The sequence below is a fragment of the Oncorhynchus keta genome, chromosome 7, assembly GCF_023373465.1.
Source record: "Oncorhynchus keta strain PuntledgeMale-10-30-2019 chromosome 7, Oket_V2, whole genome shotgun sequence".
NCBI lineage: Eukaryota > Metazoa > Chordata > Actinopteri > Salmoniformes > Salmonidae > Oncorhynchus > Oncorhynchus keta.
The window spans coordinates 1852847-1865149 of NC_068427.1; the positions used below are offsets into that span (position 1 = coordinate 1852847).

The following is a 12303-nucleotide window of genomic DNA, read 5'->3' on the forward strand; positions in this document are numbered from 1 at the left end:
GGCAGTAAATGAGGCTGAATGAACTGTTTCGATGCCAGACAAGGCTCCGCTGAAAGCCAGGTGTAGCAGTGGTAACATGGTGGGACTGCTGTTTGGACAGCTTTATGTAGGCCCTAAAAGTTTGTGGGCACCGTTTGTCACCGTTATAGTGCAATTAATGTATTGTTTAGTGTTGTGTTGTGTAGTGACTTTGCTGGCATGCATCCCATTTGATTAACCAAGATTTACATACTAAAATCACCACTGGTCAAGTCGGAGGGATCCTGAGAGGAGTGGTGTGAGTAGTAGATCTGTACCAGTACAGAGGGATAAACCAACAAGTGATATACAGTGGGGCAAAAAGTATTTAGTCAGCCACCAATTGCGCAAGTTCTCCCACTTAAAAAGATGAGAGAGGCCTGTAATTTTCATCATCTCTGCACAGACCATACAAACGCTCCACACCGCGTGGCCGCGGCCACCCTAATCTGGTGGTCCCAGCGCGCACGACCCACGTGGAGTTCCAGGTCTCCGGTAGCCTCTGGAACTGCCGATCTGCGGCCAACAAGGCAGAGTTCATCTCAGCCTATGCCTCCCTCCAGTCCCTCGACTTCTTGGCACTGACGGAAACATGGATCACCACAGATAACACTGCTACTCCTACTGCTCTCTCTTCGTCCGCCCACGTGTTCTCGCACACCCCGAGAGCTTCTGGTCAGCGGGGTGGTGGCACCGGGATCCTCATCTCTCCCAAGTGGTCATTCTCTCTTTCTCCCCTTACCCATCTGTCTATCGCCTCCTTTGAATTCCATGCTGTCACAGTTACCAGCCCTTTCAAGCTTAACATCCTTATCATTTATCGCCCTCCAGGTCCCCTCGGAGAGTTCATCAATGAGCTTGATGCCTTGATAAGCTCCTTTCCTGAGGACAGCTCACCTCTCACAGTTCTGGGCGACTTTAACCTCCCCACGTCTATCTTTGACTCATTCCTCTCTGCCTCCTTCTTTCCACTCCTCTCCTCTTTTGACCTCACCCTCTCACCTTCCCCCCTACTCACAAGGCAGGCAATACGCTCGACTTCATCTTTACTAGATGCTGTTCTTCCACTAACCTCATTGCAACTCCCCTCCAAGTCTCCGACCACTACCTTGTATCCTTTTCCCTCTCGCTCTCATCCAACACTTCCCACACTGCCCCTACTCGGATGGTATCGCGCCGTCCCAACCTTCGCTCTCTCTCCCCCGCTACTCTCTCCTCTTCCATCCTATCATCTCTTCCCTCTGCTCAAACCTTCTCCAACCTATCTCCTGATTCTGCCTCCTCAACCCTCCTCTCCTCCCTTTCTGCATCCTTTGACTCTCTATGTCCCCTAGGACTGCCCGTTCCATGATCTCGCCATCACGGTTGACAACTCCGTTGTGTCCTCCTCCCAGAGCGCTAAGAACCTTGGCATGATCCTGGACAACACCCTGTCGTTCTCAACTAACATCAAGGCGGTGGCCCGTTCCTGTAGGTTCATGCTCTACAACATCCGCAGAGTACGACCCTGCCTCACACAGGAAGCGGCGCAGGTCCTAATCCAGGCACTTGTCATCTCCCGTCTGGATTACTGCAACTCGCTGTTGGCTGGGCTCCCTGCCTGTGCCATTAAACCCCTACAACTCATCCAGAACGCCGCAGCCCGTCTGGTGTTTAACCTTCCCAAGTTCTCTCACGTCACCCCGCTCCTCCGCTCTCTCCACTGGCTTCCAGTTGAAGCTCGCATCCGCTACAAGACCATGGTGCTTGCCTACGGAGCTGTGAGGGGAACGGCACCTCAGTACCTCCAGGCTCTGATCAGGCCCTACACCCAAACAAGGGCACTGCGTTCATCCACCTCTGGCCTGCTCGTCTCCCTACCACTGAGGAAGTACAGTTCCCGCTCAGCCCAGTCAAAACGTTCGCTGCTCTGGCCCCCAATGGTGGAACAAACTCCATCACGACGCCAGGACAGCGGAGTCAATCACCACCTTCCGGAGACACCTGAAACCCCACCTCTTTAAGGAATACCTAGGATAGGATAAAGTAATCCTTCTCCCCCCTTAAAAGATTTAGATGCACTATTGTAAAGTGGCTGTTCCACTGGATGTCATAAGGTGAATGCACCAATTTGTAAGTCGCTCTGGATAAGAGCGTCTGCTAAATGACTTAAATGTAAAAAATGTAATCATAGGTACATTTCAACGATGACAGACAAAATGAGGGAAGAAAATCCAGAAAATCACATTGTAGGATTTTTTATGAATTTATTTGCAAATTATGGTGGAAAATAAGTATTTATTTCAGTAAGATTGGATTTTTAGCATTTATAGCAAAGTTTAACAATTGTACTGCAGGGACAGAACGTAAATTGCAGAAAATTGAGGCATTTGTCGCAGCTGCAGAGGTTTTTGGGTGTGCAAGACTTTTCCTTAGAAGAGTTACAGGGTGTGTTAAGTGGTGTAAGGGAGTTATACTACAGTGTAATAGGTGGCGGTAATGCAACATTTATTGGATGCCAACCGCCACTAAAACTCATTGAAGAAGAAGACGCAGAAGCCCCCTACAGTCAGATAAAAAAATACACTCTTTAGGACCCAGAAGGATTCTCCTTTGTCAGATTATGTAGGTCACTTTTCTCTCCCACAATTTTCTCTGTAACCAGCAGAGCCGACAGCCGAGCATCAGCTGTTCAACCGGCTTGGAATCAATCGTGGGGGACCAGGGAAATAGCGAAAAGTTTTACATTTATTTGCTCAGAAATCACATGTAGCCTTTGAACTTGGTCACTAACAAAACAGAGATGGAAATGAGGTATTTTTTTTATTCATTTACGCTCTTGGGGGATGTAAAGAAATCGAAAGATATGATTATTAATTTAATACACGATGTGCTACCTCGTTGCAGGTGTTGCTCGTGGCCAGCACTGTGCTTTGTCTTGGTTCTTCTGACACCAGTAGCATCGCAATGGCCAGGTAAGCCCTAAGAAAAACTATAAACAATTTGGAAATGTAGCTGCTCAGATGTCTACAACTTGTTGGGTCTTTGTCTCTCGAAACGTCGTAATGTTACCGTTGACAGAAACGTTTGGGAAGATTGTTGGTAATGTAGGGATACAGTTTTAATAAAACAGTAAAATATTGAAATACACTTAGACGATGGTTTTACAGCTTTCATTGACCAAAACTATTGGAAGGTTGACACCTGTAGGCTAATGTAAGGTAGGGGCTCTCAGTAGGCCTGTCTATGCTAAATTACATTTTTTGTCCTGAAAATAATCTACAGTTATTTGGGAAATGCTGTTTGCTTTGTAACTGTGCTATAATGTAACCAGCGTCAGCTATTAGAAACATTGTCCGTGTCGTTTCTTATTGTGGACGGTAGATTACTTTATTCGAGTCAATATTTATTGTATGAGTTCTTTTATATTGGCACTGCTGATAAGGAACCATCAGGGGAGAAAAGAGTTGCAGGTGTACCGGTTAATAAACAACCTCAGGCTGTATTTCAACTTGCAAGGCTTTCTGAATTATTTCATTTGATCATCCCTGCACGTTTTTGTCTGAAATAAGTGTAAATGGACTGAGTGATTGATATATTTAATTCCATGTGATCTTATAGACCAATAACAGAGTTCCAAACCTCTTGGCCAATAAGAGCAAATGTTCAGTTTTCCTGCATTGGACCTTTAAAGCTGCATCCACAAAATAATCTCTCTGTCCAATTACAAAATGTGTATATTTGCAGGAAAGTGGCTTGGAAACGGCAAGATGTTCTCTCTGATGACAAGAGCCAAATCTTTAAAATGTTCCTAGCCGTTGCCGGAGATTTGGTTCGTCCGGCCATGCACTGCAGAAGTCCTAGTAAAACTCCTTGTATGCTATTTTTATCCCACTAGTTGTTTTCTGGTTATGATGGGATCCCTGATTAATTTGCCATCACCAGAGGGGTCCCCATTCCAAAAAAGTTTGAGAACACCTGCTCTAAGGCAAAAAATATTGGTGAAAGTAATGATACAATTAGTTTTCATTGGTATTTGGTGAATTATGTTGAACTGTGTTTTTAAGATTTTGGTCGATTCAGTGATAGTTGCTCAGTGAAAGTGTGTTTCATAGCATAGTCCCATGGATAGCATAGTTCCACAAGCAAACACTATGTGCTGGATTGACATTCTATACCCAATAAAAATTGAATTGTGATTGAGACCTAGTCTATTGAATGTCAATAATCAGGTCAGGATGCAAAGATAACGATATCTTTCATCTGAACTTATAATTCCACTTTGATGTGCACAGAATGGCTTTGGTCTGTTGACAGGGGCTTTCTCAAGTCCAAAGTCTGCCCTCAGAACTCTCATTCCTTCACTGTTTGTCCAGTGTCTTGCTTCATATCTAACCAGAGGTTGGGATGGGGACCCTTGAGTAGAGCTGGGATGATAAAATGAAAATTAACATCACCGACATTGCCTTCCTCTTACCGAAGCATTTAGATTATGTTGGTCATTTACTACACAACTGTTTCTGTAGATTGTTCTAAAACCATTATTTAGTCAACAGTAATAGCCTATGCATTATCTTAATACTTGCTATGAAAGTTTATGTGCCTATCCCTGTTTCACTGTGGGCTGCTGACTCTCACTCTCTCTCCCACCGTGCGCACATAGGAACTGAGAAGCACAAGAATGACCGTTGCTCAAAATGCTATTGCGGGGAAAAATACATTTTTCAAAGCAGCTACTATTGTAGTTATAGAGAGGAGTGTCACAGCTTTCTATAAATATAGAATGTATTTCTCACCTCTTAATATTGAGTTTGTGTTGAGTGCACCACTTCACAACCGGATTAGGATCTAGTTAGTATGGTTTTGATGCTCCTGCAGTGCGCGCCATTTGCAGTGAATATGCCTACATCAAGAGAGCGTAGTTATGGTAAAATAATTGTTTGATTTATCAGTATGTATTTTTGTTCATATCGCCCAGCTCTTCTCTGGAGTGTACTAAGCTCTGCAGTGCACACTAGTCTTAAGAAAGTGGAGTTACATAATTTAGTATGGAATAGTTTCATTCTGAATCTCTGAATCTCACTGCAGCCCATTATTTAATTTTTCAAACTTCTGTCCATTGAATTGTACAGCTGTCAGATTGAATACAGGGAGGAGATCGACACTTTACTCACTTACCTCATAGAAGCTGTAGTCGAAATTGATAGATTGGGGAGCATTATCTACATAAATGTAATCTTTAATGACGCTTGTTATTGTGTTAATAGTAGTAAGAACTCACAAGGGAAAGCTTAGTGGTGTAATACTGTGAGTAGGTGTTATGTCCAACGAGTTGGGATATTTTACACCTGTATAATTTGGTCCAAATGTCTTTCACATGATTTAAATAACTATTGCTACATAAGAACCAAGTCAAACTAGAATTGAATCATGTTCACTTTACCTAGCTCATTGGGATACATTTTTCCATTTTAAACAGTGTATTGTTGAGACCAGTGCCTCTGATAAAGCCTTCAGACTTTTACAAGGTGCCACGTTGGCAGCAAATACTTCAGAAACACTCTAATTCCAGTTGAAAATACAATGTTAGCGACAATGCCGACAAATACTTATTTGAGGCTAAATTGATTTTATTGATGTATTATATTAAGTTAAAATAAGTGTTCATTCAGTGTTGTTGTAATTGTAATTATTACAAATAAATATAAATATATTTATTACAAATAAAAAATTGGCCGATTTAATCGGTATCAGATCTTTTTGATCCTCCAATAATTGGTATCGGCGTTGAATAATCATAATCGGTCAACCTCTAATACACACATATTATTCATATTCCGGACACCTGCAGCTAATTTCCTGCAATTCTATCCAATGTGCTATAGGGTTTTGTACTGTGTTTTTATATACTGTATTCTCAATATACAGTTGAATTCGTAAATTTACAAACACTTAGGTTGGAGTCATTAAAACTAGTTTTTCAACCACTCCACAAGTATCTTTTTAAGAAACTATAATTTTGGCAAGTCAGTTAGGACATCTACTTTGTGCATGACACAAGTCATTTTTCCAACAACAGACAGATTATTTCACTTATAATTCACTATATCACAATTCCAGTGGGTCAGAAGATGATATACACTAAGTTGACTGGCTTTTAAACAGCTTGGAAAATTCCAGAAAATGATGTCATGGCTTTAGAAGCTACTGAAAGGCTAATTGACATAATTTGAGTCAATTGATGGTGTACCTGTGGATGTATTTCAAGGCCTACCTTCAAACTCAGTGTCTCTTTGCTTGACGTTATGGGAATATCAAAAGAAATCAGCCAAGTCCTCAGAAAAAAATGTAAGACCTCCACAACTCTGGTTCATCCTTGGGAGCAATTTCCAAACGCCTGAAGGTACCACGTTCATCTGTACAAACAATAGTACGCAAGTATAAACACCATGGGACCACGCAGCCATCATACCGCTCAGGAAGGAGACACATTATGTCTCTTAGAGATGAATATACTTTGGTGCGAAAAGTGCATATCAAACCCAGACCAACAGCAAAGGATCTTGTGTAGATGCTGGAGGAAACAGGTACAAAAGTATCTATATCCACAGTAAAATGAGTCCTATATCGACAACCTGAAAGAAGCCACTGCTCCAAAACCGCCATAAAAAAGCCAGACTACTGTTTGCAACTGAACATGGGGGCTATTATCATTATTTTTGGAGAAATGTCCTCTGGTCTGATGAAACAAAAATAGAACTGTTTGGCCATAATGATCATTGTTATGTTTGGAGCAAAAGGGGGAGGCTTGCAAGCCAAAGAATACCATCCCAACCATGAAGCACGGGTGTGGCAGCATCATGTTTTTGGGGATGCTTTGCTGACGGAGGGACTGGTGCACTTCACAAAACAGATGGCGTCATGAGGATGGAAAATTATGTGTATATATTGAAGCAACATCAAAACATCAGTTCAGGAAGTTTTAAAGCTTGGTTGCAAACGTGTCTTCCAAATGGACAATGACCCCAAGCATACTTCCAAAGTTGTGGAAAAATGGCTTCAGGACAACAAAGTCAAGGTATTGGAGTGGAAATCACAAAGCCCTGACCTCAATCCCATAGAAAATGTGTGGGTAGACCTGAAAAAGCATATGCCAGCAAGGAGTCCTGTAAACCTGACTCAGTTACAGCAGCTCTGTCAGGAAGGATAGGCCAAAATTCACCCAACTTATTGTGGGAAGCTTGTGGAAGGCTACCTGAAAAGTTTGACCCAAGTTAAACAATTTTATGGCAATGCTATCAAATACTAATTGAGTGTATGTAAACTTCTGACCCACTGGGAATGTGATTAAAATAAATAAAAGCATTCATAAATCATTCTCTCCTATTATTCTGACATTTCACATTCGTAAAATAAAGTGGTGATCCTAACTGACCTAAGACAGGGGATTTTTACTAGGATTAAATGTCAGGAATTGTGAACAACTGAGTTTAAATGTATTTGGCTTAGGTGTAGGTAAACTTCCGACTTCAACTGTATGTACTGAGATCTGTGTGCAATCAAAGTATCATATGATCCGTCACATGGTGGACTTTATTTGACAAATTATGTGACTTCTGAAGGCAATTGGTTGTACCAGATCTTATTTGGGGGCTTCATAGCAAAGGGGGTGAAGACATATGCACAAGTTTTATTTTATTTTTTATTTCACTTCACCAATTTGGACTATTTTGTGTATGTCCATTACATGAAATCAAAATCAATTTACATTTTAATGCAAAAAAATTGGAAAAACTCCAAGGGGGTATGAATACTTGCAAGTTTTACAAGGCACTGTGGGTAGGGTAGTGTGACTATGCATAGATAATAAACATCGAGTAGCTGCAGAGTAAAAAATGGGGGGGAAATAGTCCAGGTGGCCATTTGATTAGCTGTTCGGCAGACTTATGCCTTAGGGGTAAAAGCTGTTAAGAAGCCTTTTGGACCCAGACTTGGCATTCCGGTACCGCTTGCCGTGCAGTAGCAGAGAGAACATTCAATGACTAGGGTGACTGGATACTTTGGCAATGTTTAGGGCCTTCCTCTGTCACCGCCTGGTTTAGAGGTCCTGGATGGCAGGAATCTTGGCCCTAGTGATATACTGGGCAGTACACACTACCTTCTGTAGCGCCTTGCGGCCGATGTCCGAGCAGTTGCCATACTAGGCAATGATGCAACCAGTGCTCTCTGCTCTCTGGTGCAGCTGTATAACTTTTTCAGGATCTGAGGACCCATGCTAAATCTTTTCAGTCTCCTGAGGGGGAATAGGCATTGTTATGCCCTCTTCACGACTCTCTTGGTGTGTTTGGACCATGATAGTATGTTGGTGTAGACACCAAGGAACTTGAAGCTCTCAACCTGCTCCATTACAGCCCTGTCGATGAGAATTGGGGCGTGCTCTGCCCTCCTTTTCCTCTAGTCCACGATCATCTCCTTTTTCTTGAGGGAGGGTTTGTTCTGGCACCACACTTCCAGGTCTCTGACCTCCCCCCAATAGGCTGTCTCATCATTGTCGGTGATGAGGCCTACCACCGTTGTGTCGTCAGCAATGATGGTGTTGGAGTCATGCTTGGCCACACAGTTGTGGGGGAACAGGGAGTACAGGAGGGGGCTGGACACGCACTCCTGAATGGCCCCCTTGTTGAGGATCAGCATGGCACATGTGTTGTTGCCTACCCTTACCAACAGGGGGTGGCCCGTCAGGAAGTCCAGGATCCAGTTGCAGAGGGATGTGTTTTGTCTCAGGGTCCTTAGCTTAGTGATGAGCTTTGATGGCACTATGCTGTTAAACGCTGACCTGTAGTGAATGAACAGCATTCTCGTGTAGGTGCTCCTTTTGTCCAGGTGGTGGAAAAGGACAGTGTGCAGTGCAATAGAGACGGCATCATCTGTGGATCTGTTGGGGTCAGTATGCAAAATGGAGTGGGTCTAGGGTTTCTGGGATGATGGGGGCGATGTGAGTCATGACAAGCCTTTCAAAACATTTCATGGCTACAGACGTGAGTGCTACGTGTCGGCAGTCATTTAGGCAGGTTACCTTGGTGTTCTTGGGCTCAGAGACTATGGTGGTATGCTTGAAACATGTATTTGTTACGGTTCCTTGTGTATTCTACCATTCTTTCTTTGCAATGTCGACTGAGTTCCAGTATACATTTTTTGTTGGGAATTTAATCCGTGGGCCTTTAGTTGGGCCTGAGTTCCTAAATGAATCAGATACATTTTTTTGTTGGGAATTTAATCCGTGGGCCTTTAGTTGGGCCTTTAGTTGCCCATCCCAGATATACGGATTTGGCAACTTGTTCTCTTTCTGAGAAGGTAGGCCACTTGATTTCAAAAAGTGGACAGGCTAGCATGCTGTTCAAACAGCTGGAGACAGACAGAAGAGTGTGTTCATAACCATTTAACTGTTCTGTCTTGTTGGCTAGCAAACAGATTCAAGTTGGCTAAACTTGAAATATAGAGATTAGCTGGCACTAGCACGTGGGCTTGTGGTTGAGAGATTGTTTGAGAGCTGTGTTCTTTTTCTATAATGCCTGCTACAAAGTTAATAATTGTTAGTGAATGTGCACTATGCATGATTCTGGTTAAATCTGTAACAAAAATATTTTAATGGACTGACTTGAAAGCCAGATCAGTGATTATTGCAAAAAAACAGGTACAAATATTTTGAATAAGTAATTAGTGTGTGGAAGGTTTATATTTAGCCTAGGTATAACTTCACAAGACTTGAATTCCATTATGTTATTACTGAGTGTTTTGAAATGCAGTGTATTTGACCTTTTTATTATACAACAAAGCTTTTTTGCAGAGAAAACATTTAGCTATAGATCATGAATCATCCATAGTTTTAAAATAACTGAGATGTATATGATTTTAGGCCATGTCTCCCAGCCCAAGGCCATGGTGTCTAATCCATAGATTTTCCGGTCAATAAACTGACTTACCCATGGTTGAAGTCTCTAAGCGTGCCCATTGTCATGGCTGGGAATGTTGTTGCTAGGACATGAGTCGTGGTGTAGTAGAGTTTCTTGCCCACTCTATGCAAAGTGCCACAGTTATCACTGTAGCCTGGCCAATAATTTAACCCACTTGACTGTTGTGGGAACTGGGAATAGCTGGGGGTTGAAAGGTTGTGTGTGTGTGCGTGTGGCAAATAGTTCAACCCACTTGACTGGTATGGGGGTTGACGTGTGTGTGTGTGTTGCAGGTAGAGCTCTGCAAGCTAAAGTCTTGCTGTGTTTGGGTTCTAAATTATATTATTAATTGTAAATACTTGCTAGTACTCACATATTCCATTACTCAGAATTAGGGATGCACAATATATCGGAATCGTCCGATATTAGCTAAAAATGCCAACATTGGTATCGGCCCGATGTCTATCTAGTTTAACGCCGATGTTAAAAACTGATGTCAAAGCTACCATGCATACCTAAACTCAGCAAAAAAAAAAAGAAACGTCCTCTCACTGTCAACGGCGTTTATTTTCAGTAAACTTAACATGTGTAAATATTTGTATGAACATAAGATTCAACAACTGAGACATACACTGAACAAGTTCCACAGACATGTGACTAACAGAAATTGAATAATGTGTCCCTAAACAAAGGGGGATTCAAAATCAGAAGTCAGTCAGTATCTGCTGTGGCCACCAGCTGCATTAAATACTGCAGTGCATCTCCTCCTCATGGACTGCACCAGATTTGTCAGTTCTTGCTGTGACATGTTACCCCACTCTTCCACCAAGGCACCTGCAAGTTCCCGGACATTTCTGGGGGAATGGCCCTAGCCCCCACCCTCTGATCCAACAGGTCCCAGACGTGCTCAATGGGATTGAGATCCGGGCTCTTCACTGGTCATGACAGAACACTGACATTCCTGTCTTGCAAGAAATCACGCACAGAACGAGCAATATGGCTGGTGGCGTTGTCATGCTGGAGGGTCATATGAGGATGAGCCTGCAGGAAGGGTACCACATGAGGGAGGATGTTGTCTTACCTGTAACGCACGGCGTTGAGATTTCCTACAATGACAACAAGCTCAGTCCGATGATGCTGTGACACACCGCCCCAGACCATGACGGACCTTCCAGCTCCAAATTGATCCCGCTCCAGAGTACAGGCCTCGGTGTAACGCTCACTCCTTTAACGATAAACGCAAATCCGACCATCACCTCTGGTGAGACAAAACCGCGGCTCGTCGGTGAAGAGCACTTTTTGCCAGTCCTGTCTGCTCCAGCGATGGTGGGTTTGAGTCCGTAGGCAATGTTGTTGCCGGTGATGTCTGGTGAGGACCTGCCTTACAACAGGCCTACGAGCCCTCAGTCCAGCCTCTCTGTCTATTGCGAACAGTCTGAAGACTAATTGAGGGATTGTGCTTTCCTGGTGTAAGTCGGACAGTTGTTGCCATCCTGTACCTGTCCCGCAGGTGTGATGTTCGGATGTACCGATCAGTATCAGCCAAAAATGTCATATCGGTGCATCACTGCTCAGAATGTGTAATATCGTCAAGGATGTGGTCTTAGTCTCTCTTTCTGTTCTCTCCACTAGTTTTCAAAGACTTGGTTACAGAGATTGACTCTGCCCTCGTGCCCCTACTCTTTCTACTCACATTAGTCTAACCCTCTTATTTGTCAGTCACTCAAAGATTTAGTGGGTGGGATAGAACCATTGTCTTGAATGATCTTCTCCACACAGTCGGTATAGAAGTAGTAATGGACTAAACCCCACCTTTTTTTAAATCGCATATGGTGTTCTGTTGTAAAAACACCAGACGTGCCATTGTAAAATAATCCCTTAGCAATCCTTACAGAATAAAAAGCAACACTGCTGAAACAATGACAGTTATTTCCAAACATGTCACAAAGAGAGCGGAGACCACACATAATGTAATGCAAGATACCTGTTACCGAATGATTGAATCAAAAATAGTTTTTCTGCTGCTGTGAATAATTACCCCTGGAGAGTGATAAGGGAATGTATACCATGTAGTTTATGTATTAGGGCTGTCCTCGACCAAAATCTTTGTCGACCGAGAGTCATCTGTTCATTCGACTATTTTGAAACATGTATTGTTCCATAATGTATATTGACGCATCCTATGCATTTTAATCAAATAAGCTATATGCACTGAGCTTGTCTGATGATTTAAGCGCTCTGTTTAATGAAATATTACAAGAGCGAGTCCGACCTCAATTGACTTGATTTGTTTTTTTAAAAGTACAGCGAGTGACAGTGACTAGCACCCGTTGTCTCTTTCTCCTCCCTGCTG

At 42.8% G+C, this 12303-nt stretch overlaps 1 long non-coding RNA gene across 1 annotated transcript; it reads left to right on the forward strand.

Moving 5' to 3' along the window:
* The first annotated feature begins 2604 nt into the window (after positions 1 to 2604).
* Positions 2605 to 4190, forward strand: LOC127931046 (uncharacterized). Its single transcript, XR_008139650.1, has 3 exons — positions 2605 to 2811; positions 2905 to 2972; positions 3745 to 4190. It is a non-coding gene; the product is annotated as an uncharacterized LOC127931046 (long non-coding RNA).
* Positions 4191 to 12303: the final 8113 nt, after the last annotated feature.